The sequence below is a fragment of the Nyctibius grandis genome, chromosome 4 (genome assembly GCF_013368605.1).
Source record: "Nyctibius grandis isolate bNycGra1 chromosome 4, bNycGra1.pri, whole genome shotgun sequence".
In the NCBI taxonomy this organism is placed as follows: Eukaryota; Metazoa; Chordata; class Aves; order Nyctibiiformes; family Nyctibiidae; genus Nyctibius; species Nyctibius grandis.
Window position 1 is genome coordinate 104,334,876 of NC_090661.1, and position 23,699 is coordinate 104,358,574.

At 44.4% G+C, this 23,699-nt stretch overlaps 1 long non-coding RNA gene across 1 annotated transcript; it reads right to left on the minus strand.

Annotated features, from left to right (window-relative positions):
* Positions 1-15,727: 15,727 nt before the first annotated feature.
* Positions 15,728-17,156, minus strand: LOC137662830 (uncharacterized). Its single transcript, XR_011048061.1, has 2 exons — positions 17,006-17,156; positions 15,728-16,495 (listed from the first exon to the last, which is right to left on the minus strand). It is a non-coding gene; the product is annotated as an uncharacterized lncRNA (long non-coding RNA).
* Positions 17,157-23,699: the final 6,543 nt, after the last annotated feature.

Here is a 23,699-nt window from a genome sequence, read left to right on the forward strand (position 1 = left end):
GAGTTCTTTTAAGTGCTAATTAATCAAATCAGTGATATTTTTCTAGGGTCAGTGACTCATTACTGCTGTACGAGTTGAAACTGAAGGAGTCTGAAATATGAAACGAAATAGATCATATTTCTTCCATAGATGGTCAAGCTGCATTTGCAGGAAGGATAGACATTATCTTGAGTCAAATACATTCTGAATCACTTTTTTTTTTTCCCCCCTCCTCTCTCCTTTTGAAAGCAGTACAGGTTTAGTGAGATGAGATTACCAGAAAACTTTCCATCGACATCCAACCAGCGCTTGACCGGCACAGATAAGCATCACCAGGTTCACCTTCCCCTCTTGTAACCAACCCAACAAGAGCCTGAATGGGATGAAGGTCATCACATTCCCAGCAAGGCTAATATGCTAAGAAAATAATGTCAAAAGGAAATGCAAAGAAAGTAATGTTAAGAGAAAAGCAGAGAGAGCAGGCTGATGAAAGATCATCAAGAAGAAGGGTAAGAAATTGAAAGAAGGATGAGTAAAACTAGGGGGAGAGAAAGAGGAATACTTAAAAAAAAAGTGAGAACAGTAAGATGAAGAAGAAAATAATGAAAAGAAAAAAAGGACAAAGCAGCTCAGTTAAAAGAAAAACAACTTTTAAACCATCTCGCAAATCAGCGTTTCTTACACGATGAATCCAAGGTTGGGCAGGACTCAATCATTACCAAACGCTTCAGCTGAACATGGAAAGCCAGCTACATTTCTGCACAGAAGAGCTGAAAGCAAAGGCAGCCTTAGAAAAGCTCAGAATCCCACAACTGAACTTGGGGTGGAAGAAAAACCACCAGACACGATGGCAGCAACACATGTGGTGTGAACAGTTACATATAGGATAAATTATATGCAGATAACTTCTACATATTGTCCTGAAACCTTGTACTGATCAACTGCACACGCGTACGCCAAACACCAGCCAGTTTAATTGATCATCCCATTCCTAAGGAAACACTCAGACATGAACATTTGAAGAATTTGTCTTCATCAACGCAGTAAAATGAGCAGGTCCTTCAGATCCTCACTTGGAGGAAAACATTCACCTAATCTCAGTGCCAATCTCAATGCCACAGAAACACAATTAAGGAATTGACATTATGAGTTATTACAGGCTATTAGATTTTTTGGGGTTTCTTTTTTTAACTAACATCTGTCTTCAGAAAGAAAGTTACGTGCAGAAACTTCTACCCGCAATCGCACAAACAGCCTGAAGATTGTCACAAAGGAAGAAGTTGGCTGCTTTTTTGAACAGCAGCAAATGCTGCTCAAAATCTCCGGTTTTAACAATCTTTGTGACATTTAAGGTTTGCCAGAGGCTACACAACATCACAGGTAACATTATAGGTAATAAACACTGTCCTCACCAGGAATCAGTTGGAGATTATAGGGAAGGATTATTATCCTTGGTGCTGCTTTCAGTGTATGTGCTCAAAGCTACAGGTGAAACACTCCTAATGCTTTGGGTATTTCTTCATGCCAGGGCAGAGTTAAGTGCTGGATTATTTCTTCTGGCACTGAAAGGTCCAAAATCAATGCATTTATTGGAACTGCTGCTCCTGTTAGCCCCTTTATTGCACAGAAAGGGTTGAAGACCTTTGGCTAACTACAGCCCATCTCCCATCTCATTCATGTGCTGCTTTGCACAATCAACTTCTGAAAAGCATCAGGCTAAAATAATCACGTGGCCACCGGAGCACAGAGCTTGGGGGTAGAAGAAACATTTAAATTGTTCAGTCCTTCTAACTATCAACCAGGAAGAAACCCCAAGTGTTTACATGCCATTTTTTGAGGAAATACTATGCTCCAAAGTATAGGAGATTGTTGATTTGCCCACCAAATGGAGCAGGAGCTGTGCATCACAGAATCACAGAATCAATGAGGTTGGAAGAGCCCTCTGGGATCATCGAGTCCAACCATTGCCCTGACACCACCATGGCAACTAGACCAGGGCACTAAGTGCCATGTCCAGGCTTTTCTTAAACACCTCCAGAGATGGTGACTCCACCACCTCCCTGGGCAGCCCCTTCCAATGGCTAATGACCCTTGCTGAGAAGAAATGCTTCCTAATGTCCAACCTGAACCTCCCCTGGTGAAGCTTGAGGCTGTGTCCTCTTGTCCTATCCCTAGTTGCCTGGGAGAAGAGGCTGACTCCCACTTCATTACAACCTCCCTTCAGGTAGTTGTAGACTGCATCAGGTGTGGGATAAAGACTGAGGTTCTTCTGACAAGTTGAATGAATCCAGATTAAGAGAGAGGTTTGTAGAGCTTGGGGTTTGGCTTAAGCCTAGTTCTTCTAGGCTTTGGATTTGTACCTTCCCATTTCAGCTAAGCCTGCAGGAATATAACCGTGGACGTTGACAGAGTGATGAAGCCAGACAACGCCGTGCCGCTGGTCTGTGGCACAGCATGGGACAGGACACGGGTACCACACCTCGCAAGGACCAACCAGAGCTGTACCACCAGCACAGCCATGGGTACCACCCGGGCAACCAGACATGAAAGTTTGAGATTTTTTGTCACTTTATATAAAAAAATACATAAATGAGGATTATGGACCAGATTCTGCATTTCTTCAGGAAAACCCCTAATGGACCTTAGCAGGTCCAAGCTACTGAAGATCACAGGAGTCTGTCCTGCATGATGCTACATAGGCTGCTTGCAATGCAGGTAAGAAAAACCCTTGCAATAATTAAGTGACAATTGAGAAACCTAACACAGCTTGTGTATGGATGAGATGTTTTATGTTCTTAAGCTACAAACCTTTAAAATCTATTTAAGCAAGCAGATTAGCCAAATGAAAACAGGAAGGGTTTTTTCTTTTCCAGAAAGGAACACGTGAAAGGACACTTTTAGTGGAGAAAAAAATATTGGCAACACTAAAGGCCCTCTGAAACCACCTCTGTCGTAGCCAGATTTGATAAGACTGTTAAAGTTAAGAACATAACGTGTATATGCCCACTGCTGTTGTAATGTTGATTCAAACCCACGGAATTGTTCCTTCTGATTTTATTTCTCCCAGAGACCGTTTCAGGCAGGTTTGCCTCCAGGCATCTAGCTGGAAATATTCCCCACAGCCTCCCATCCAGCTAGGATTAATATTTTCCTCCAAAGGCATATATCTCCACAAGGCTTTGCTACACTCGTGACTAGTAATTAACAGATTCAGAAAACCTTCAGGACTACACCCACACACGCAAGAGCCACATGGCAACCTGCTGCTGCAGAGCCCCTGATAATAGCCTCATTAATTTTCTATAAAAGAAAAAAGTTGAATAAGCACCTCTACAAACCAGCTCCGGTTTTGCTCCCACCTGACCTTCCCAGCCACATACACATGGATGTATCCTCCTGGTACAGGAAAAATGGCCAGAGCTTTGCTGAAAGACTGTTTTGTATAGTTTTTGTTGAAGTTACAGAATCACAGAATCAATGAGGTTGGAAGAGCCCTCTGGGATCATCGAGTCCAACCATTGCCCTGACACCACCATGGCAACTAGACCAGGGCACTAAGTGCCATGTCCAGGCTTTCCTTAAACCCCTCCAGAGATGGTGACTCCACCACCTCCCTGGGCAGCCCCTTCCAATGCCTAATGACCCTTGCTGAGAAGAAATGCTTCCTAATGGCCAACCTGACCCTCCCCTGGCCAAGCTTGAGGCTGTGTCCTCTTGTCCTATCGCTAGTTGCCTGGGAGAAGAGGCCGACTCCCACTCCACTACAACCTCCCTTCAGGTAGTTGTAGACTGCACTAAGGTCACCTCTGAGCCTCCTCTTCTCCAGGCTAAACAACCCCAGCTCCCTCAGCCGTTCCTCGTAGGTCAGACCCTCCAGACCCTTCACCAGCTTGGTCACCCTCCTCTGGACTCGCTCCAACACCTCAACATTTTTCTTGAAATTAGCCCAAGGTGGAAGCAGAGAAACAAATTGAAATGTTACAATAGTTTATAAAGACCATTTTGTTTAATTTACAAATGGTTCTGTTATCTACTCTGCAATCTTTGTAGCAATGGCAGAGAAAGGATAGGAGCATCAGGTGAGAATTATGGGGTAATGGTATTCATAAGCAAGCCTTATCTGCCTCTGTACAGCTTGCGTGGTTTTATAAATAGCTAAATTCTTTAACCATTCCAAGTTTGGAAGCTGAGAGATTCGTGTCTCACAGCATTTCTCAGAGGAAACAGCTTTATATCTGCCGTACAGCTGACTCCTCATGAGCCAGAGGTTTTGAGCTTGGCGAGTTTGGTGAACCCTCCACAATCCTGAGTCACCAGCTGTGTGAACACCAGAGTCTAGTCACAGGTGGCCTGTTAAAAAGGAGGAGGGAACATGCTGACACATTCGTTTCTCAACACATAGATTACATTCTTCAACCAAAAAAAAAGGGTGAATTTCAGCAGTTAAAATATTCCCATAATCCGGCATAACAGCAGCTTTAAAAGCTTTAAATACAGAGTCTAGTTTTTTAATCTGCAATTTAAAGCGTATTAAAGTAGGCCACTGTTGTTATGACTTTATTGTCTAAAATTTTGCATGGTTTAAAGTAGTAATTTATTTTTTTTACTGAGAGCTTCCAAAAAGTCAAGCTGAGAGTGGTTTTTAGGGAATAAATCATCTAACTGCTATAAACACTTTCGTTAAAATTGCTTTTTCCACAGTTTACTAGACCTTTTATTTTGAAGGAAGCAGTTTAAGGAATTTTTCACTGCAGTTTTAGTGATTAATAATTAATCTCACACGGCTTGACTATTTTTGTGATTTCCAAAGGCAAATCCTCATCTTGCCTATCTGATGCTCACCTACAGAAATGAGGAACTCACATTTCAAATAAGAGAATAATGGGAAAATAATAATTTATTAAGATAACGTTGATTTGTTTAAAATTAGACAATTACTTTAAAAACATCAGTGGACTGATTTCCTCCTTTCTTTGGATGTGCGTTGCTTTCTCACCAGGGCAGAGACAGGGAATGCCAACACTTGCTCAAATCCTTTATGTGCTGAAGTTTATACACTAGTAGCTGTGAAAAAAACACATTTCTTCCTGAAAATACCTCTTGGCATGCCACTGATTGGCTGCCTTCACACAATACTTGCTACTACAATATTGAAATGAAGCTTCCTGAAGGCAGAAACCTCACAGGAATCAGTGACTAACTAATTTATGGTTAAGTACCCATGCAGACCACGCGAGTTTGGGGCACTCCTCCCCACCTCCTGACACTTCTGCTGGGTCCTGTTATTGGCACCCAACAAGATGAGAAGATGAATGGAGGTCCAAGAGAAAGGGGCACTGCAATAAGTTCACAATCTGAGGACACAGCTGAGAAAGCTTTCATTTATTTTATTTTTACTTATCTAAGCTGAATTTGGTTAACCTTTGCAAACTTTTTGTTATTAAAAATCAGGTAACAGAACTTAGTACCCTGAGCTAATCAGCACACTCGCACAGAAAGGTGCCCAAGTATTCTCACCAAGCAAAGAATTTTGAAACAAAATGGGGAATATCATCCTTATTTTATAATACAGAGCTGAGGGAGGCTGAAAGACTTGCCCTGGGTAACATAAGTAATTTAAGATCCAAAGTCTTAACTCGGGCATCCTTAGCCCTCATTTTATCAAGCTACTTCATCATCTCCTCCCTTTTGTTCTTCACTGGATGGTAGCACTTCATTCTTTTTCATGCTTAGCAATGGGCCATGACCACAATAAACTAACATAAATCCATCTAATGTTTCAATAGAGACACTGAAAAGATAAGGAACAAAAATTAAAGTTTCTTTGTAACATGTTCATAAATGAAGGAATAAAAGTATGTGACAGAAAACTCTGAAACAACATCAATAATTGGCAATATTTACAAGAGATACATCACTAATGGTTCATTTAACTTTGCAGTATCTTAAATTCACTCATTTTGTGAAACTGGAATTATTCATAAGACAGTTTATTATGAGGAGATTAATATTCATTGGACAGTTGGCAGAAGATGTATGCTTAGAGTCTGAATTGTTTTGCAAAAAAAAAAAGCCATCATTTTGTGAATTTTGGACAGAGAACTGATTGCAATCAGTATTATCCCGAAGTTCATTAGACACTGAAATACTCTGTGTAGAAAGGCATCATTTAAGTTAATCACTACCTGGTTGTCAGGCAGATAATATCTTGCCGAGTTCAATGTTTTATGCTCTTGGATTGCATATCTCTCTGAAAAGCAAGGATTTAGAAATGTGTCCGTACCCCTAATAAGATATGGCTTATTAGAATAATATTTTTGTTTTACATAAACTCTGATATAGCCAATTCCTGAAGTATTTGAGAAATAGCAGTTTCCAAACCTAGCACGACACTGCTTAGATCTATGATCTACCAGGCTCTCAGACACCTCTCCTCACCTTCCTTTGGTGATGACTAGAATATATTGCAGTCTACAACTACCTGAAGGGAGGTTGTAGTGGAGTGAGAGTCGGCCTCTTCTCCCAGGCAACTAGCAATAGGACAAGAGGACACAGCCTCAAGCTTCACCAGGGGAGGGTCAGGTTGGACATTAGGAAGCATTTCTTCTCAGCAAGGGTCATTAGCCATTGGAAGGGGCTGCCCAGGGAGGTGGTGGAGTCCCCATCTCTGGAGGGGTTTAAGAAAAGCCTGGACATGGCACTTAGTGCCCTGGTCTAGTTGCCATGGTGGTGTCAGGGCAATGGTTGGACTCGATGATCCCAGAGGGCTCTTCCGACCTCATTGATTCTGTGGATATATGTTATTTACTAGCAAGGTATCAGTTTCAACAGGATTTCTACAAGTTCAGTCCCTGACTCCGATTTGTTTCTCCATCCACTGAAATCATTGGCAAACCAACACAGCAAACACCACCAGGAAGCGTCCACCAGTTCCAGATGAAACATTACACATTCTGAAGGTAAATTTAAAAGCCGTACTCAGAGTAAGCGTTGTTGGGATTCGTCTCACCACGGTGTCGGGATAGGCAGCTGCCCTGTACATCGCACTGCCAACCAGAACACCCTGAGCATTTCTACCTACGTATGGCTCCAGTTGATCATGGTAATCACATGGAAAACCAAAAAGTAATGGTCTCACTGCTTGCCCCAGTCACTCAACAGAAGCATGTCCTGTACCTGTGTTAGCCATCAGGACGGGGACTGCAGGGAGAGTAGATATAAAACTGCCAGGTGCAAAAAAAAAATGCAGTAACACTCTCGTTGTGAGACAGCAGGGAATAAAGAAAACATCTCCTGGATCAATAAAAAAGCATTTACGCTTCTAGAACTTGTCTAATTCAGAAATCTCCAAAGTTACAAATGTTGCCTCGTGCATGCCAGTGACTACTGCTGCCTGTCATTATAAATGAGTCCTTTTTTCATGTCTTACACTTATTCATGCACTTTTTTCCTGTCAACAGCACCATAACCCTCCTAAACGAGCATTTTCTTTTATTTGGTTTTGCCCCACGATGAAGACAGACCATTACCTAGTGAATAAAGCAAGTGCACAGCGTGTATGCCTTGTTACCACCTGAAAAAGGAGATTTCACCACGAAATCCACCGTTCCTCTATGATTCTTGATAACAGTCACCTTTAGGTCTTTTCTCGGTAATGCATTTAATGCAGGGTTTCACAGCTGGCTGCATAAATCACACCGTGTAAAATTACCTGATAACATGTAATTAATGATGACAGCTGCAAATGAATGCGTGCTGCATCGTCATCCAAGGCTTCACTCCAGAAAAATGAAGTTTAATTGTGGCTTCATTAGAAAAAAAAGAAATGGTTTGTAACACACTGGCCATAGCTGCACTTCAGCCAGTAGCACATCCCTAGCAAGACAAGGGGTCTGCTCATGAGGAAAATTCATAAAGCTTCTAAAATGGCATACTTAAAAGTCTAGTTCCAGTATTTAGCCATCTTAAGTAAGCCTCTAACTCAATATCTAATCTGCTATTGCCTTTCTTCCCCCCCAGACTCAGGCAGGGATCCAGGCAGCCACCAACAGCCTCACACAACCCAAGACCTCTCCCTGGTGATCAGGAGAAAGAACATTTGCTCCCAGAGCAAAGGATTTGTCAGAAAATCCAAAACACAAATCAGGCGACCTCACTCCTCTCTTCCCATCCTTCACTTGGCGGCTACGTGATAGGGGTGAGTCAGGGACTTCAGTCATCGACGCTACTGCAACGTCCAGGTGCAGCAGAAGATGATTTTGGAACGTGTTGCCCAGGGAGGTGGTGGAGTCACCATCTCTGGAGGTGTTTAAGAAAAGCCTGGACATGGCACTTAGTGCCATGGTCTAGTTGCCATGGTGGTGTCAGGGCAATGGTTGGACTCGATGAGCCCAGAGGGCTCTTCCAACCTCATTGATTCTGTGATTTGGATCATCCCCTGTATCCTTGCTGTATGAGCACAGAGACCCAGTCTAACTTGTCATTATATTTTAATTTTTGGTTTTGCTTCCACCCCAAGCTGCTGGGTCTTCAGAGAAGGGTACAGTGCACCAGAAAGATCAAAATAAAATGAAACAGTTGGACTTGATGATCTTAAAGGTCCTTTCCAACCAAAACGATTCTGTGAAACACCCATTGCACAGTCACAGAATCAACGAGGTTGGAAGAGCCCTCTGGGATCATCGAGTCCAACTGTTGCCCTGGCACCACCCTGTCAACTAGACCAGTCAAATTAGTATCTAATTTCTTACAACACTAACAACATAAAAGAAATTTAATACAGGAGCTTTGGGTTTGTTTTCCCACCACCATCACTTGCGACCCACATAGTCTAACCACAGGCATAATGTTATTCCATGGGAATCCTTGAAACCAGATACCTTAATGTATGTATATGCGAAATCAACGCACATTTGAATTTCCTAATGAGAACAGAGCTTTCCTAATAAGCCTATTTTTGGCCTAGGCATTTATAACTATCCCATACTAAATTGAAAAGAAGTCACAGTTTATAAATTCACCCAGTATTTGCATAAAATGCATGGCTAGAGCTAATGTTAATGAGTTCATAATATCATTGCACCTACAAAAAAAACAGTTTCCCTAGCTAAGGAAAAGCAAAGAGCAGGTACTCCGTGGCCAGAATTCACCCCCCCAAATCTGAGGAATGGTTATCTTCACCATTTTTACCTAAAAACCTCCTTGCAGTCTGATGCCACTATCAGCACAGCAAGGACCCCCCTCCCAGGGCTTTGCCTTCTCATGAAGCAGAGCCATGGAAGCATCCAGACCAGCTTTTGGGGCTCAGAAGAGCTCCAGATGAAACATCACACATTCCAAAGGTAAATCTAAAAGCCATACTCAGAGTAAAAGTTGGAATGATTTGTCTCACCATGGTGTAGGGATGGGCAGCTGCCCTGTACATCACATCGCAAACCAAGCAGCAGGGACACGGACTATACAAAGACTCCTTACCCAGCATAGAGCACTATGGCGTTAGATTATCTGCCAGGGGATAAATTACATTTCAGGCATCCCCTTACCCATAATTTCTGCAAGATCATTTCAGGGAGGAACGACAGACACAAGCAAACCACATGTATCATTGAACAAAAAAGGAGTTTTCTTTGCCAGCCATGAGGAAGGTCTGATGCCACCCTGATACCACACTTAGGTTCTTTTAACTCACGCTGCTATTCCAGCCTGCACATGGCATGGAGCAGGGAGGCTGCAGGAGGAGGCAGACCACGGCAGGATGATGACAACCCCCTGTAACCCAAATAGCAATGAAATGGTCCACAAGAGTCGGCCACAGCCAGGCAGTGGGTGCTGAAGGGCACTCTCACACCCACCTGCAGAGGCACTCACCTGGACAGCAGAGCAGAGCAGACCTTCTACCCACCACCTCACAAACAGCCCCCTGCCTTCCCCAGCCCTTTTATCCCCTTTGGTTGCAGCTTTTTTTTTTTCCTCCTCAGGGGTGGGATAGCCCCCAGGTGTGGGCAGTGAAGGCAACGACCCTCCCCTGCCCTCACCCTCCCATTTTCCCATGCGTGGGAACAGGGGGAGAGCCTGGCCCACTTCCTTGAACCTCCGCTTTAGCCCCAAACCCTTTAAAACTCTTCTTCAGTCTTGTGTCAGGCTGTTGAGAGCAGAGGTGCAGAAGCGCTGCCCAGGTCTCCTGCTCCATGGGCTGAGATTCAGTGAGCAGCAGCACCTCACCAGCAAACACACCTGTGTTCGCTCTGCACATCACCCCTTCTCCCCCTCCCAGGCTGAAGCTGGTGAAAAAGGTGGTTTTTTTTTTCTAACACATTGAAACTGTTTGGGAGAGACATTGAGGTGGACACACTCCACAGGGAGGTGGTGGAGTCACCATCTCTGGAGGGGTTTAAGAAAAGACTGGACATGGCACTTAGTGCCCTGGTCTAGTTGCCATGGTGGTGTCAGGGCAATGGTTGGACTCGATGATTTCAGAGGGCTCTTCCAACCTGACTGATTCCGATTCTGATTCTGAAACGAAAGCCTGGTAGACCTGAAAGCATCTGGAGAGAGGGGACAACTGAGAGCAACATTTTGAATGAGGTGTTTGCAGAAACCTGCCTCTGGTCAGATGTTTTACAAATGAGACTGGTTGCCACCTAGAAGAAGAGTTTCCTTTGAGAAAGGTGAAGTTGGGTGAGATGAAAGCAAGTTTGGGAGGGCTAGCAGGGAAACAGATGAGGTTTCCCAGGGAGACAGAGATCACCTCTGTCACTGCTATCCACATGGATGTGCTTATTGCGTGTGAAAGCTGGACCCCAAAATGTGCCACAGGTTTGCTCTGGGAGAGGCAGGGGGCAGCCCGGCAGTTCTCTCCCCCATCACTAACTTTTGCTGGTTTCTCTCTCTTTTACAAATAAAAGCAGTTGCTTTCATCTGAACCTTGCACACGAGTAGTAAATCCAGTTACTCCCCATTGTTCTGGGTTCTTTCCTGCCCTCCCCTCGTTCAGTGGCCCCATCCCTGTATATTTCTGCAGAGTAGTTTGTATAAAAATCCATTTCCTCTAGCAAATACTTTGGCTTATATGTTTTCTGGTTTTGTAATGCAACAAATATCCTCACTGCAGATCCATTGTTTCCTTTTTAGTTCTTGAAAGAGAAAAAACCATGTAAGTGTTTGTAAAGTCTTACCCTATACTTTCAGAAGTGGAAAATAAATGAAGTGAGTTTCATTTCAGGAGGTTGGGGTTTTTTTTCAGATATTCCCTGGGGCAAAATTTTGAAGCAGCAGCAGAGTCAGGTTGTATCAAGCATGAACAGTATCACACATCTCTCTCTCTCTTACGTTTTGACATTTGAAATAATCCCAGCAAAAGTCCTCTTAATTCTATATGTTGCATTAATTTCAAGCCAAGCGCATGCGTTACAGCTAGAGTCTGCTGAGTCAGCAGTGTGTACATTTTTTTTTCTACTTTTATCATTATTCCTTTATGGTTTCATAAAAATTGAGTCTTGTTATAATTCAACCACCCTGACTGATGCCGTGCAATTTGGCACAAAGTCCTCCTTTATAGTTCTCTCCAAATTCACCGCTTCCTACAAGTGGGTCTCGTTCGTTATGGCTGACATTAATAGTGAATGAACTAACAGCTGCTTCTTGCTAATGAGCCGGAGCAAAAAGAAGTGTCTCTCGGTGGGTGCAGTTTCAAGCTTGGCAGCTTGCCTGCCCAAATCTCTTGGAAGGAATCTGGCTCGCTAGAAGCAGGGGTCTGAAATGGTTTTAGCTTTGTGGTGAGTTGCAGCAACGTTTCGTGCGCTGATAGTGTGTTTCTAAGTGGGGGGAGCAGGAACACGTGTTCATTTCATGTGCATTCCTACGGTAAAAGTTAACTGTAGTACCACCTTTCTGCGTGGTCATGGCATCCCAGTGTCCAAAAGTCATAGAATCACAGACTGGTTTGGGTTGGAAGGGACCTTAAAGACCATCTAGTTCCACGGGCAGGGACACCTTCCACCAGACCAGGTTGCTCCAAGCCCCATCCAACCTGCCCTTGAACATTACCAGGGAGGGGGCAGTCTGATATTCTCTGCCAGGGAGGGGAGAAGTCTCTGATATTCTCCCCATACTCCTATGTGCAATCCTATAACACAATAAAGAACCAGCAGATGAAGAAAGAAGTCATTCCTGTATTAAAGAAGACCCTCACCACATGGACCTGAGCAGAAAGACCAGCTGGACAGCACTGCCGATGGCATCCGCGTGCCCAGGTACCCCCGGGGAAACCCTGCCCGGGAGGCAACGAGCAGTTTGCCATGGGGGCAAAGTCTGGGGGCCGAATTCTGCCCCCCAGCTCGGTGAGGGACCCCATCCAGGCTGCAGCCCGTAGCCAGGGGCACCTGGGGATAACACACGCTGAGGAACTGCACAAGGTTTAAGCTTCTGTTAAGTCCCATTGAGAACGGTGCCAATAGCCCGTTGCCCTCAATTAAGCACATACTTAATTTACACCGACTGTGGCTGACATATTTCAGTGCTCTGTGTCAAAAACCCCAGCTGCTCTCCTTGAAACATCACTTCCAGGAAGATGAGGGGGCCCTGAACGTGGCAGTAACCCCAGAAGGTCACCGGTGGATCAAAGACATGGAATTACCGACCAGCTCAGGATACTCTCCCATATATGATGGTAGAGATCAATATAATTAATTAACATAAAAATAGCTAGCAATTACAATTTTATGTGTGTGTATATATACGCATACACATAAGGTTTTAGTGTGAGTGACATTTTTTTGGTTTGGGTTTTTTTTTTCCCAAAAAACACATCTGGAGGAGCCCCTACTTTGCAGAGCTTTTATTACAGCCAAACAACCACAGAGCAGGCTGTCCCACATAATACACACATTTACATACTTTCCCCGTTTATTATGGGCTTTGCTTTACCTTACCTTACCCAAAGTTTCACCAGCTTTTTGAGAAACAACGTATGGAATGAATATTTTGAGCTAGAATAATGATATGTCGTGAGTCCATGTGCTGAGGGCAGAGCATGACCCACCACCTTTCATTAAAATAAGAGATGACTTGAGATCTTGACTAGAGATGAGTAGTTTTTTAATGATTTCATTAAGATAAGAGGCCAGATTTAAGGTTATAGTTAACCAGGTTTATATGGACAACTGGAACTAAAACCAGACGAAACACTGACTTGGTTATTTTAAAGAAATAAGAGAGGGTCCCATAGCTGACAGCATTTAGCTGACCCTGAGCAATGCCATTTGTGGTACGTCCAAAAGAGGGGCTGAAGACCTGAGGACACCTGAGCAGGAGCGGTTGCAAGGCAGGCTCACCACCACAAAATGGCACGTTCTGAGACTGAGCTGAAAAATAGGAGAAAAACCCAGTCAAGCTTTCTTTTTCAAGAGCATAACTGCAAAGTTTCTGACAAGTTCAGTGTTTTTTGCAGCATTACAACCTTCCTTTAACTAGAGAAACATTTCCCCAGAGACATTTTCCTGTCTAAAGCAAACTAAAGATGTCAAGTGAAGCTTAGAATGTATCTTCTGGAGCACAGTGGTTTAATTCCTGACTCGTTTTCATGATTTACATTGACTATTCAACAACTAAGACACAGGGCTTGAGTTTATCTTTGCTTCAAACCTGTATGATGATCACAGAATCCCAGAATCAATCAGGTTGGAAGAGCCCTCTGGGATCATCGAGTCCAACCATTGCCCTGACACCACCATGGCAACTAGACCAGGGCACTAAGGGCCATGTCCAGGCTTTTCTTAAACCCCTCCAGAGATGGTGACTCCACCACCTCCCTGGGCAGCCCCTTCCAATGCCTAATGACCCTTGCTGAGAAGAAATGCTTCCTCATGTCCAACCTGACCCTCCCCTGGCCAAGCTTGAGGCTATGATGTTACTTAACAAGAGATTCAAGTGAGGAGGTTTTTGGGGGCAGTGGAAGAGTTTGGTGAAGTAAATTTTTTGACGATAAACTGAATTATAAATTAGAATTACTTAGTTACTGTGTTGCAAAAGGTCTTCAAAACATTATCCCTTTTTTAAATTCAGAAGTTTATAAAATTCGCCAGATAACTTTGAAATGCAAAGTATAGCAGGTTTTATTTCTCCATTTCGGTGAAATAAAGCATCATGGAGTAAATTTTCCTTATTTAAACACCATGGGGCAAAGTGAGCTGGTGCACTCTGAATGCAAAGTAAGGAAACAATTAGATTAGAACAATTAGTGCAAAAAAAAACATCTGCATCTCTTGTTAACCATAGGGACCATCTAGCAAATATGATTTATTTTTTTTACCGTTAATTGGAATTCATTAAAATAACTTTGCTTCAAAGTAAGCATTAAAGGCATTTCTGAGCTTTTTATTTTCATGTTTACCTGGACAGATTCCACCTGGTTTGGGCTGTTCTGAACAACAACTATTCTGAGTGAGAGACTGGACTTTTACAGCTTAAAGACTGCAGTGTCCTTAGAGGCAGCCCTTGCCTGATCCTAGGTCATTGCTATGACCTAAGGTTACACCATTATTTCACGTGAGGACTTTTCCATTTTGAGACCACGTGAGCACATTTGTTCAGGAAAAAGAACTTGGATGCTCATGGAAATCAGTTACAGATCAAAGATGCTTTTATAATAGGAGGATTAATAATGTTTGATATAGCTGATAACACACACACACACAGAAACCGACTGAAATGCCCAAATCATTTAAAAGTTCTTCTCGTTGGAGATATTTGAGGTTTGTTAATGTGTGTAACGTAGTTTTAGGAAACCCCTTCCAGCTTACTTCAGGGAAATGCTGGAAGCTCTGGCTGATGATTTCTTACAGGGACTTAAATTAGTTGTCAGCATGAAGAACTAGATGAAATCAAATGTAGTACTACTCGATGATCACAGTTATAAAGGCTGTTAAGGAGGTGCCCTTATGACTATAAAATAGAAACATTAATCAGCTCCATCCCGCGAGCGCTGGTGGATGAGCCCCCCGAGCCTGCTGTCCTCTGCCTCCGTGTGTCAGGGCAAAACGAGCCAGAGGTCTGCTTTGAGAGGGGACCAGCAGTACGTACAGCAAACCAGAGCCTTGTGTTTTTAATCCCTCAGGTACAGCATGCTTCTGGGAATCCTACCCATACAGTACTGTAGGGGTAATAATTCCCAGGCTTGAAGGAAAACAGAGCAAGGGAGAGATCAAAGAATTAAAGTTACATAAAGCGTTGTGTCCCCATGCCCAGAATACCCTCAATGGGGTCATGTCTTCACTTAGCCCGCACCCAGGGCTAAGCAATAACCAGTTGTTCTATCACCCAGTGTCCCCTTCCCAACCGAGAAAGAGAATTGGGAAAAGGAGGGAGACTCGTGGGTTGAAATTTAAACAGATTTAATAAAATAAGAAAACCAATATTGGTATTAATACAAAAGACACAAAATTATACTTAGCTCCTAGACTGGTGGCAAGTCCCTCGATGGGAGGGGAGGACCCCCCCATCCCCAGCAGCTTCCCCATTTCTAGTGCCCCTGAGGTCAATGTCCCAGCACACACCTGTGGGCAGCCTGGGGCAGCTGCCCTGGGTTTAACTGCTGATGGCCTCGATCACCAGCCACAGCTGGGCACACACTGAAACAGCGTGGGACAGAAAAGGGGTTCTATGCATTTTAACCCCACAAAATTAGGACAGTTCACTTAATCCCCTTCATGTCCCCAGAAAGGTTAAAAGAAAAAAGCAGCATAAGGGAACATCAAAGCAAAAAATCATAATTTAATGTCAATGCACCAATCATAGAATCATAGAACAGAATCATAGAACAGTCCAGCCTGGAAGGGACCTTGAAAGATCATCTGGTCCAGCCTTCTTTGGGAAAGGGAGCCTGGCTGAGATGATCTAGCATTCTGTGCTATTGCATCTTGAAAACCTCCAGTGATGGGGACTCCAGCATGTCCTGGGGAGGTTGTTCCAGTGAGTGATTGTTCTCACTGTAAAAATTTTTTCTTATATCGAGATGAAACTTTTCCCAGAGCAACATGTGAGTGTTTCCCCTTCTCTTCTCCATGTGGCTCCTTGTGAAGAGAGAAAAATGCCTAAAGTTTACCCTGCGTTGGTAATAGTAACGTCAAAACCACTTCCCCAGGCAATGTCCCATGGGAGCTGTATCGAAATGACCTCATTTCAACAGGTCACACAGCAGCTCCCGTTTTGGTGTGGGCTTTCCATCACCCCAACCCGGACCAGCCACCAGCAGTCAGAGCATCCTCCTGGCACGCTCTGCTCCGGCTCTGCCTCCCTTCACCTTGCAAAACGCCTCTCACGCTCTGCTTGCAGGCACCTCGTTTTCCCACCGCGCCGACAATGAAGATGCACTTTCAGTAATTGTTTCCCATCATCGTTGCCAGGACGCCAGCCTGCAATATTCCTTGGATTGCAACCTCGATAATGGTCAAAAATGCCATCCACGGCTTTCCATCAGAGAGCACAAAGCATTTGTATGTGGCAGCGTTCACAAAAAGGGCTGAAAAGTGACAAAGTATTAGTTCTAATGCCTTTCAGAATGACACATTATTACAAGGGTATTAGCCGAGGTTTCCAATTTTTCTAGCTCCTCTGATTTAGGAAACCAATGTAAAGATTTCTAGACACTGCATATGAATAATTTAGCAATCGCTCAATTCATCTTTGAAAGACTTCCCTGTTTTACCAGGATCACGCAAACGCTGACACTACCTTGACACATCGCATCACGAAAGTAAATGAGTAAATTTACAGTTAAAAGAGAGATTAATGGCCAATAAATCTCAAAATATGGATTGGGAGGTCTTAGAGCTGCAAACCCCGAGTATGCATGAGATGCAAACTTTTCATGACTGATGGGTCAAAAGACTCTATTACAGGGTTGGGAGGCATCTCACTGCTGATTTAGGCTGAGAATCCAATGGAAACTGCTTAATGTTGGGCCTTTAAAAATCAGAAGACGTCGGTATGAGTTTAAATAAAGGTTTAGAGCCCACATTTACTTTCTTACCTCTGAAAGCGATGACACTCATGAATAAGGATTTTGAAGTAAAAGTATCATTTGAGTGTCAAAGGAGGACCTTGCAGCCAAGGAGAGCCATAAAGCCAAGAGAATGGAGACATTCACTCCTATGGAAGCATTTTAAGAGACATTTTCTGATGAGAAATGAGAAGGGGAAGGGAGCAGGAAGGGATTTCACACACAAGCAGGCTGGCAGTGTTCATTTTGAGCCATACACCCTGGCAGCAACAGGATCACTGACATTCAGAGAGGCAAATCTGTGTTGGCAAATCACATTTTTGTTCCAGCAAAACTTTTTGGATGTGATGATTCAACAGTTCCCAGTGAAACTCTGCTCACTGGAAGCCTTCGGAATAGATTTAGTGTTATATCATTAGAGGGCTCTAATTCAGTGGAAGAGGATACGTTTGAAACATCACCTTGGATTTGCACCTGGTTGTTATTGCTTGAACTCGGAGGTAGCCAAGGTTCGCAGAAAATCTGCCTCAGGAGAGGTCTGGGCATGCAGCTGTGTCTGTAAACAAGCAAACTCCAACGCTTCCCCAACGCAGAGAGTGTAACAGCCCTTTAAATTCACCAGTGCATCTCACCTGTTATTAATTTTACAATAGGAGGAAATGTAGAAGTAAAACCCTTCCTTCAAGATTAATGCCTGTGAGCTCGGTGCTAAGTATTATTTACCCATAAATAAAATTATACTGTAGTCAGTGAGTCTACAACGGCTCCACATTACTGCCTTCCCTGCAGCTGAAATGTAATTCTGCCGAGCACTCCCACGAGTGGGACGGCTGTCTGCTCCTACCAAGTGCTCCCTGGGAAGTAACTGGAGCTATTTCACGGAAAGAACTGAGCAGAATTAGGCGTGACTTGTTGTTTCAAAGAAAACCAGGGAAAAGTGGGGTTTTTTTTGGAGGGAGGGGTGTCCTGTCCACCCTGCTCCCATCCCCAGGTGAAGCTGGACCTACACCCCTGTTTGACCTCCCAGCCTGTCCAGCCTTCTGCAACGCTGACCATTCACAGGCATCCTCGATGCATGCACCCTTCTCCTCCTGTCCCTGAACACCTTGTATCCTTAATCCTCGCATCTCTCCCAGGAACCCAGAGCCTCTGTGCTTTGAGATGCCCTATGGCTCTGCCCCCGCCTTACACGCTTTAGCATTACAATCTGTGCTCCTTTCGTGGTGCAGGTATCTCTCACTCTTACCTTCTTGCTTTCGTGCTCTGCATGCGGCTCCAGCCCTAGGCAGCTTTTGAACTTGGCCTCGAGAAGCCAGTTATTTCTCCTCATGAATTTGCATCACAATTGCTCTTCCAGTGCGTAACCTTTCGTGCAGCAGTTCAGCTACGGCTGTGACGGGTGCTTGATTCCAAGTCAAGAATGACACAGCAGACTGCTGCCAAAGGGGGACGTGCCTTCAGGAGCCTGTGCCCAAAGCAGTCCCACCACACAGGGGCAAGTCTTTTTTTACCCACTCTCACACACCCCCAGTTACACCAGGCAGATCCACCAGTGGGCTGGCTGCCCGTTAGGAACACTGAAACCATGGATTATTTTAATTTAAGCATGTATACCTTTATCCTTTGATCTCTTGAAGCCACTTGCCCAAAGCTTCTCACCCCATATACTCTCTCTGTAGGGCTGAGTCTTCTCTGTTTGGTTCGGTGTTAATTTGATTTTAATGGGAGAAGGTGGGAGCTCTGACGGATCAAAGCATCTTCAGGAAAGGCAAGGTCAGGCATTTGGGCACCCTTGGCACAGCAGTATCTCAAGACACATATTGCTTTCTGAGAGCTCCTGTGGGCAACACCTCTCACGAGAGACGCTCTCTTTTTCCCAGGATTGGGGGATACACTCAGGGGCCTGGCCACAGAATCACAGAATCAATGAGGTTGGAAGAGCCCTCTGGGATCATCGAGTCCAACCATTGCCCTGACACCACCATGGCAACTAGACCAGGGCACTAAGTGCCATGTCCAGGCTTTTCTTAAACCCCTCCAGAGATGGTGACTCCACCACCTCCCTGGGCAGCCCCTTCCAATGGCTAATGACCCTTGCTGAGAAGAAATGCTTCCTAATGTCCAACCTGAACCTCCCCTGGCAAAGCTTGAGGCTGTGTCCTCTTGTCCTAAAACCCAGCATAGCAAAGAGAATTGCCCCTCCTGCTGAAACCAAGCACCGTAAAACCGGTTTTAAAGACACCAGAGGAGAGGTGTGGGGCTGGAAAAAGGAGTGGTGGGAGAAGAGCAGGCACGTGCCAAAGGAAACGCTGGCAGAGCCACCACCAAGGAGCTCTGAAAGAGGATGGGTGCCCAAACTGGAGGCACGGCTGTGACGCTGCCTCCACAGGAACCCTGCGTGGTTTTTTTCAGCAAAGGCACGTGCAGGATGGAAGAGGCCGTGGTAGAACCATCTGCCTTACGCTGTGATTTAGTTATGCAACAACCCAACAGCGAGAGGAAAAAAAAAATCCTCCCACCGTATTACAATAGTTCAGAGCGGGGACACGGCAACAAGGATAAACAGATATTCGGCAAGAAAAACACAGAACATCATTTTCCTTATCGTTCTAAAGAGTGTCAGCTACAACGAAAACATGCCCTTTACAGGCAGCACAGACCTTTCCATCTTCCTCAGCTGAGCAAGCATCTGCTTTGACAATGAAGGGAGAATGATGGACCGAGAAATCGTAACGTGTTTATTTTTCCCATTTGTTCATTTGAAGAAAGGGGGTGGAAGAAGAATTCTCTTCCCAGTCTGTTTAAAAGCTCTGCTCACCCTCCCAGCAGTTACGGCAGCTGTTGGTAAAGCTCCTTGCCATTCCAGCGAAGGGAAAGAGGCTCCTCCTTCTTAACAGGCCTGGGAACATTAAGAATATGTATTTTCATGGAATTTGTAGAAAATGTCTTCCTTTTTTTCTTTCCTCTGAATAGTTCAAACTTTTCAGCCAACTCCTGCTGCGTTTTTGTTGGCTGTAAGATTTGGATGTTCGTACTGACAGCAGGAGAGTGAAGACGTTGACAAACCACCTCCTTCATTACTTTGTACAAATGTCTTAACATAACACAAGGTGTTTTAAAATCTACTTAGAGGAAAACCCTGAGAAAGCCGTTGCTTTGTCATGAATCTCGAATTGTGGGTTTCCTTCCCCTCCAGATGGAAAACAGCAAAGCCCAAGATCTTGAGAACTTCAAGCTTTGCATTACATTTAATCCCTTCACCTCTCAGACCTGCTTCTTTTGAAAGAGAGTGAATGTTGCGTATTCAAAGATAATATTTAAGATTTTTCAAGACTACCACTTCACGGTCAGCAGCTCCCATGATGCATCCTTGCCATCTGGAGTTGTTATTAGTCCGTTAGTAGCAGTGTCACCGTAATGAGGTATTACTCGGTAATGAGAGCCCAGCTGGCTGCACACATTTTGAAGATTTAGGCTGTGTAAAACCGCACTGAGAAATTGTACAGATAGATAGTAAGGATGGAGTGAGATGGATTCCCACAGGGGACTGGGGTGGTTGTCAGCAGTCAGAGGTGGGAAGATCTCTTTTTGGTACCTGGGGATAAGTCTACTTTAGCATCTCCACTCAAGCCAAGAGAGCAGTTGGGCTGGACCCCAGGGGACACTCAATGCTCTCCAGTAACTCTCAGGGTCCGGTCCACAGGAGCAGGCTAGAGCTAGGCCACAGCATCTTCTCTCCCTTCTCAAAAAACCCTCCTGTTATTCTTCAGAAGATCTGTAAGCATATCTGTATTCTCAAAGCCTCCCCTTATAAAATATTTGACCAGAGAGGATTAGTTTTAGGGGTGGAAGCCACAGGCAGCACATTTTGGAAGCATTTCTTCTCAGCAAGGGTCATTAGCCATTGGAAGGGGCTGCCCAGGGAGGTGGGGGAGTCACCATCTCTGGAGGGGTTTAAGAAAAGCCTGGACATGGCACTTAGTGCCCTGGTCTAGTTGCCATGGTGGTGTCAGGGCAATGGTTGGACTCGATGATCCCAGAGATCTCTTCCAACCTGATTGATTCTGTGATTCTGGGGTGGGGCTGAACAACGAAAGGACTGTAAAGGGGGTGGTCTTGGTCTGGACCAACAAGGCACAGAAGACCCAACGGCTTTTCCTGTCTCAGCCAAGTGTCCTGGCATTTATCTCCAACTGTTTGCACCAAGTTCTCCCGTGTTGAAATGAAGAATGGACATTGTTCAGGAGGATGGACAAGAGAAGCTACTTGGTGCTGCAGCTCTATGGAGAATAGACACTCAGTAGATCCAGACCTGCTTTGCATACACTTTCCTGGCCCCTCCCCATCTGTTAATGATTTTCCTCCTCACAGCACTTGTTTTTATTTTTTATCTAGAATTTCTTCTTGGCCCATGAACAAAACTCACATCTATGACACGGGAAGACAGATTTACCCCCAAGCCACGCTGAAACAAATGGCGACTCTCTTTTATTTTTGCATCTGCTTGCCCTATTATTCCTGTGATGTTCATGTAGAGAGAGCAGTAAATTCACTTTAGCAGTGACTTGCTGTATCTATGAAGTTTATAAATCACCAAATGCACAGCCCTGTCCTGAATAATTAAAGGTATGCTATTATACTTTATTTCTGAGCCACAGATAAGCTCTAGCATGCAGCTGTGAGCCATGTGTCTTGTTTGTCCAATAAAAGAATTTCTGGTAAGCAAAGAAAAAGTTGTATTAGAATATCCTCTTGAGAAATATTATGTAATATGAAGATGGAGAAGCAGATAACACAGCCGACTATAAAATGTTTTCTCCATATACCTTTGGAAGTAACAGATAAAGTTGCTGATAGGTGAATCCCACCCTCCTCCCTTTCGCCGCTTCTCCCTTTAAAGTCACAGGAAAGATTCATGGAGGAGGCTGCAAACTGCAGAGCAATCCCCCAAAGGAATCATTCAGCACTGCAAAGCGTCCTCATCCTACAACTTATCGATGCAGTATTGCCATAAAATTTAATTTAGCAGAAGTCAGAGGGAAAAAAAAGTCTGTACCTCTTCAAGCACTCTGGTCTTTAGAATAGAATGGATGGTCTTCAAGAACTGAGGGCTGAGATGTGTCAGGCTACTTGGTTGGTATTTAGGGAGCAAAAGAGACCCGGCAGAAGGCTGCCACTCAGCAGCATCACAGAGAAGAACGTCCAGCCCAGGAGGAACCATAACCCTTTGCAGAAGTGGGATCCATCTTGCCTCATCTGCCTGGAGCATCAACACCTGCACCAGAAGCCAACCTCCCCTTGGAAACTGGCTTACTGAGGGCAAGCGTGCGACTGCGGGTCGGGGGCTCCTGGCAGCTGCCCTGCCTGCCCCGCTGCCCCCCAAACCCACCCCCAGCACGGGCAGCGCTCCAAAGGCTGGGAGTGCCCTGTCACCGTGAGTCACAGTGACAAACTTGCAACCTGAAGGAAAAAAGCGCTTACGATTCCTGGATTTCCAATGGCTGTGTAAGCGACAGTTGGCTGGAAAATATGAAAATTAGTGTTTTTCTCCCGTTACGGTGTTTAACAAGTCTCGGGTGACGGGTTTTGCTCAGTCTCAGAATCACTGCTGGGATTTAAATACGTTGTGCAACACACAATTTAAAGGAGTTACCTCATTTATTCTTATGGCTTCATCGCTGTTGGCCCATTTTTTTCAGCCCATCGCTCATTTGCCGACGACAGCAGATAGAAGCGTTAAATCTGCAATATGCAAGGATGGCTTCCAGCGGCAGCACTTAGCAGCTCTGTCTTTGCCCATATGCCCAAAGACTTGTTCAAAAAGAGAATTTTTGAGTAATTTATGACTGTTTTTACCATGATACAGATGGCTTATTGATCCGCTCAATCTAAGTACCTGTGGTTTTGCAGAAGAAAATACGACCCTTTTTTGTGCTGCTCATTTGTGTACTCTGTCTAGAACGAGAATGTGCTGCCCATTATCTTAATTGACTGATCTTTTAACAAGTTTTGGTCTAGCTGGAACAAAACAGATTGCAGAAAGCTTGTTGCTCATCTCAGGACATCTATTGCACATCGCCCATTCTTCCCTCTCTCGCCTAAGGGTGACCTTGGAAGCCACCCAGAAGGCCATCTCTTAGACATCCAGCTGTTTGAAGTTCAGGTCACAAAAACTGCCAACACTCACGTGAGGTGCTCTCGACTCTGATCCAAGCAAAAGTCACAGTATTTAGAGATAACTTTCCAGTCTCATTATCTCAGAGAATTTTTTTGTCCAACCACTGGAGCCAATAGAGATGCTACTGCTGCTGAAGAGAGAGCAAAGTCCAAAGGAGACAGTCGTATGTCTTTTTATCTACATTTTTTTTTCTAATTATGATGAATCAAAACGAACCCAAACCTTTGCTCTTCCACAAAGGAGCGCCTGGTATGCATTCCCAAAAAAGCTCTGTGTAATGAGGAGCACAGAATAACCAATCATCTCCATGAACAGAATGAAACCACATTAAAAACTAAAAGAAGAAATGAAGACTGAGAGTCCTTTCTTAAGAATAATATAGCTTTCACCCACAAAGCATCATGACTGGTGCATCAGGATAGTCAGGCACTTACAGCCAAAGAAAATCAAAAGTTACACAGCAATCTGCTCGGATAAGCAAACCCCATCAGATCCTACACACAACCCTCCAGACGTGCCTCAGAGCTCTTGGTATTTAAGTTAATG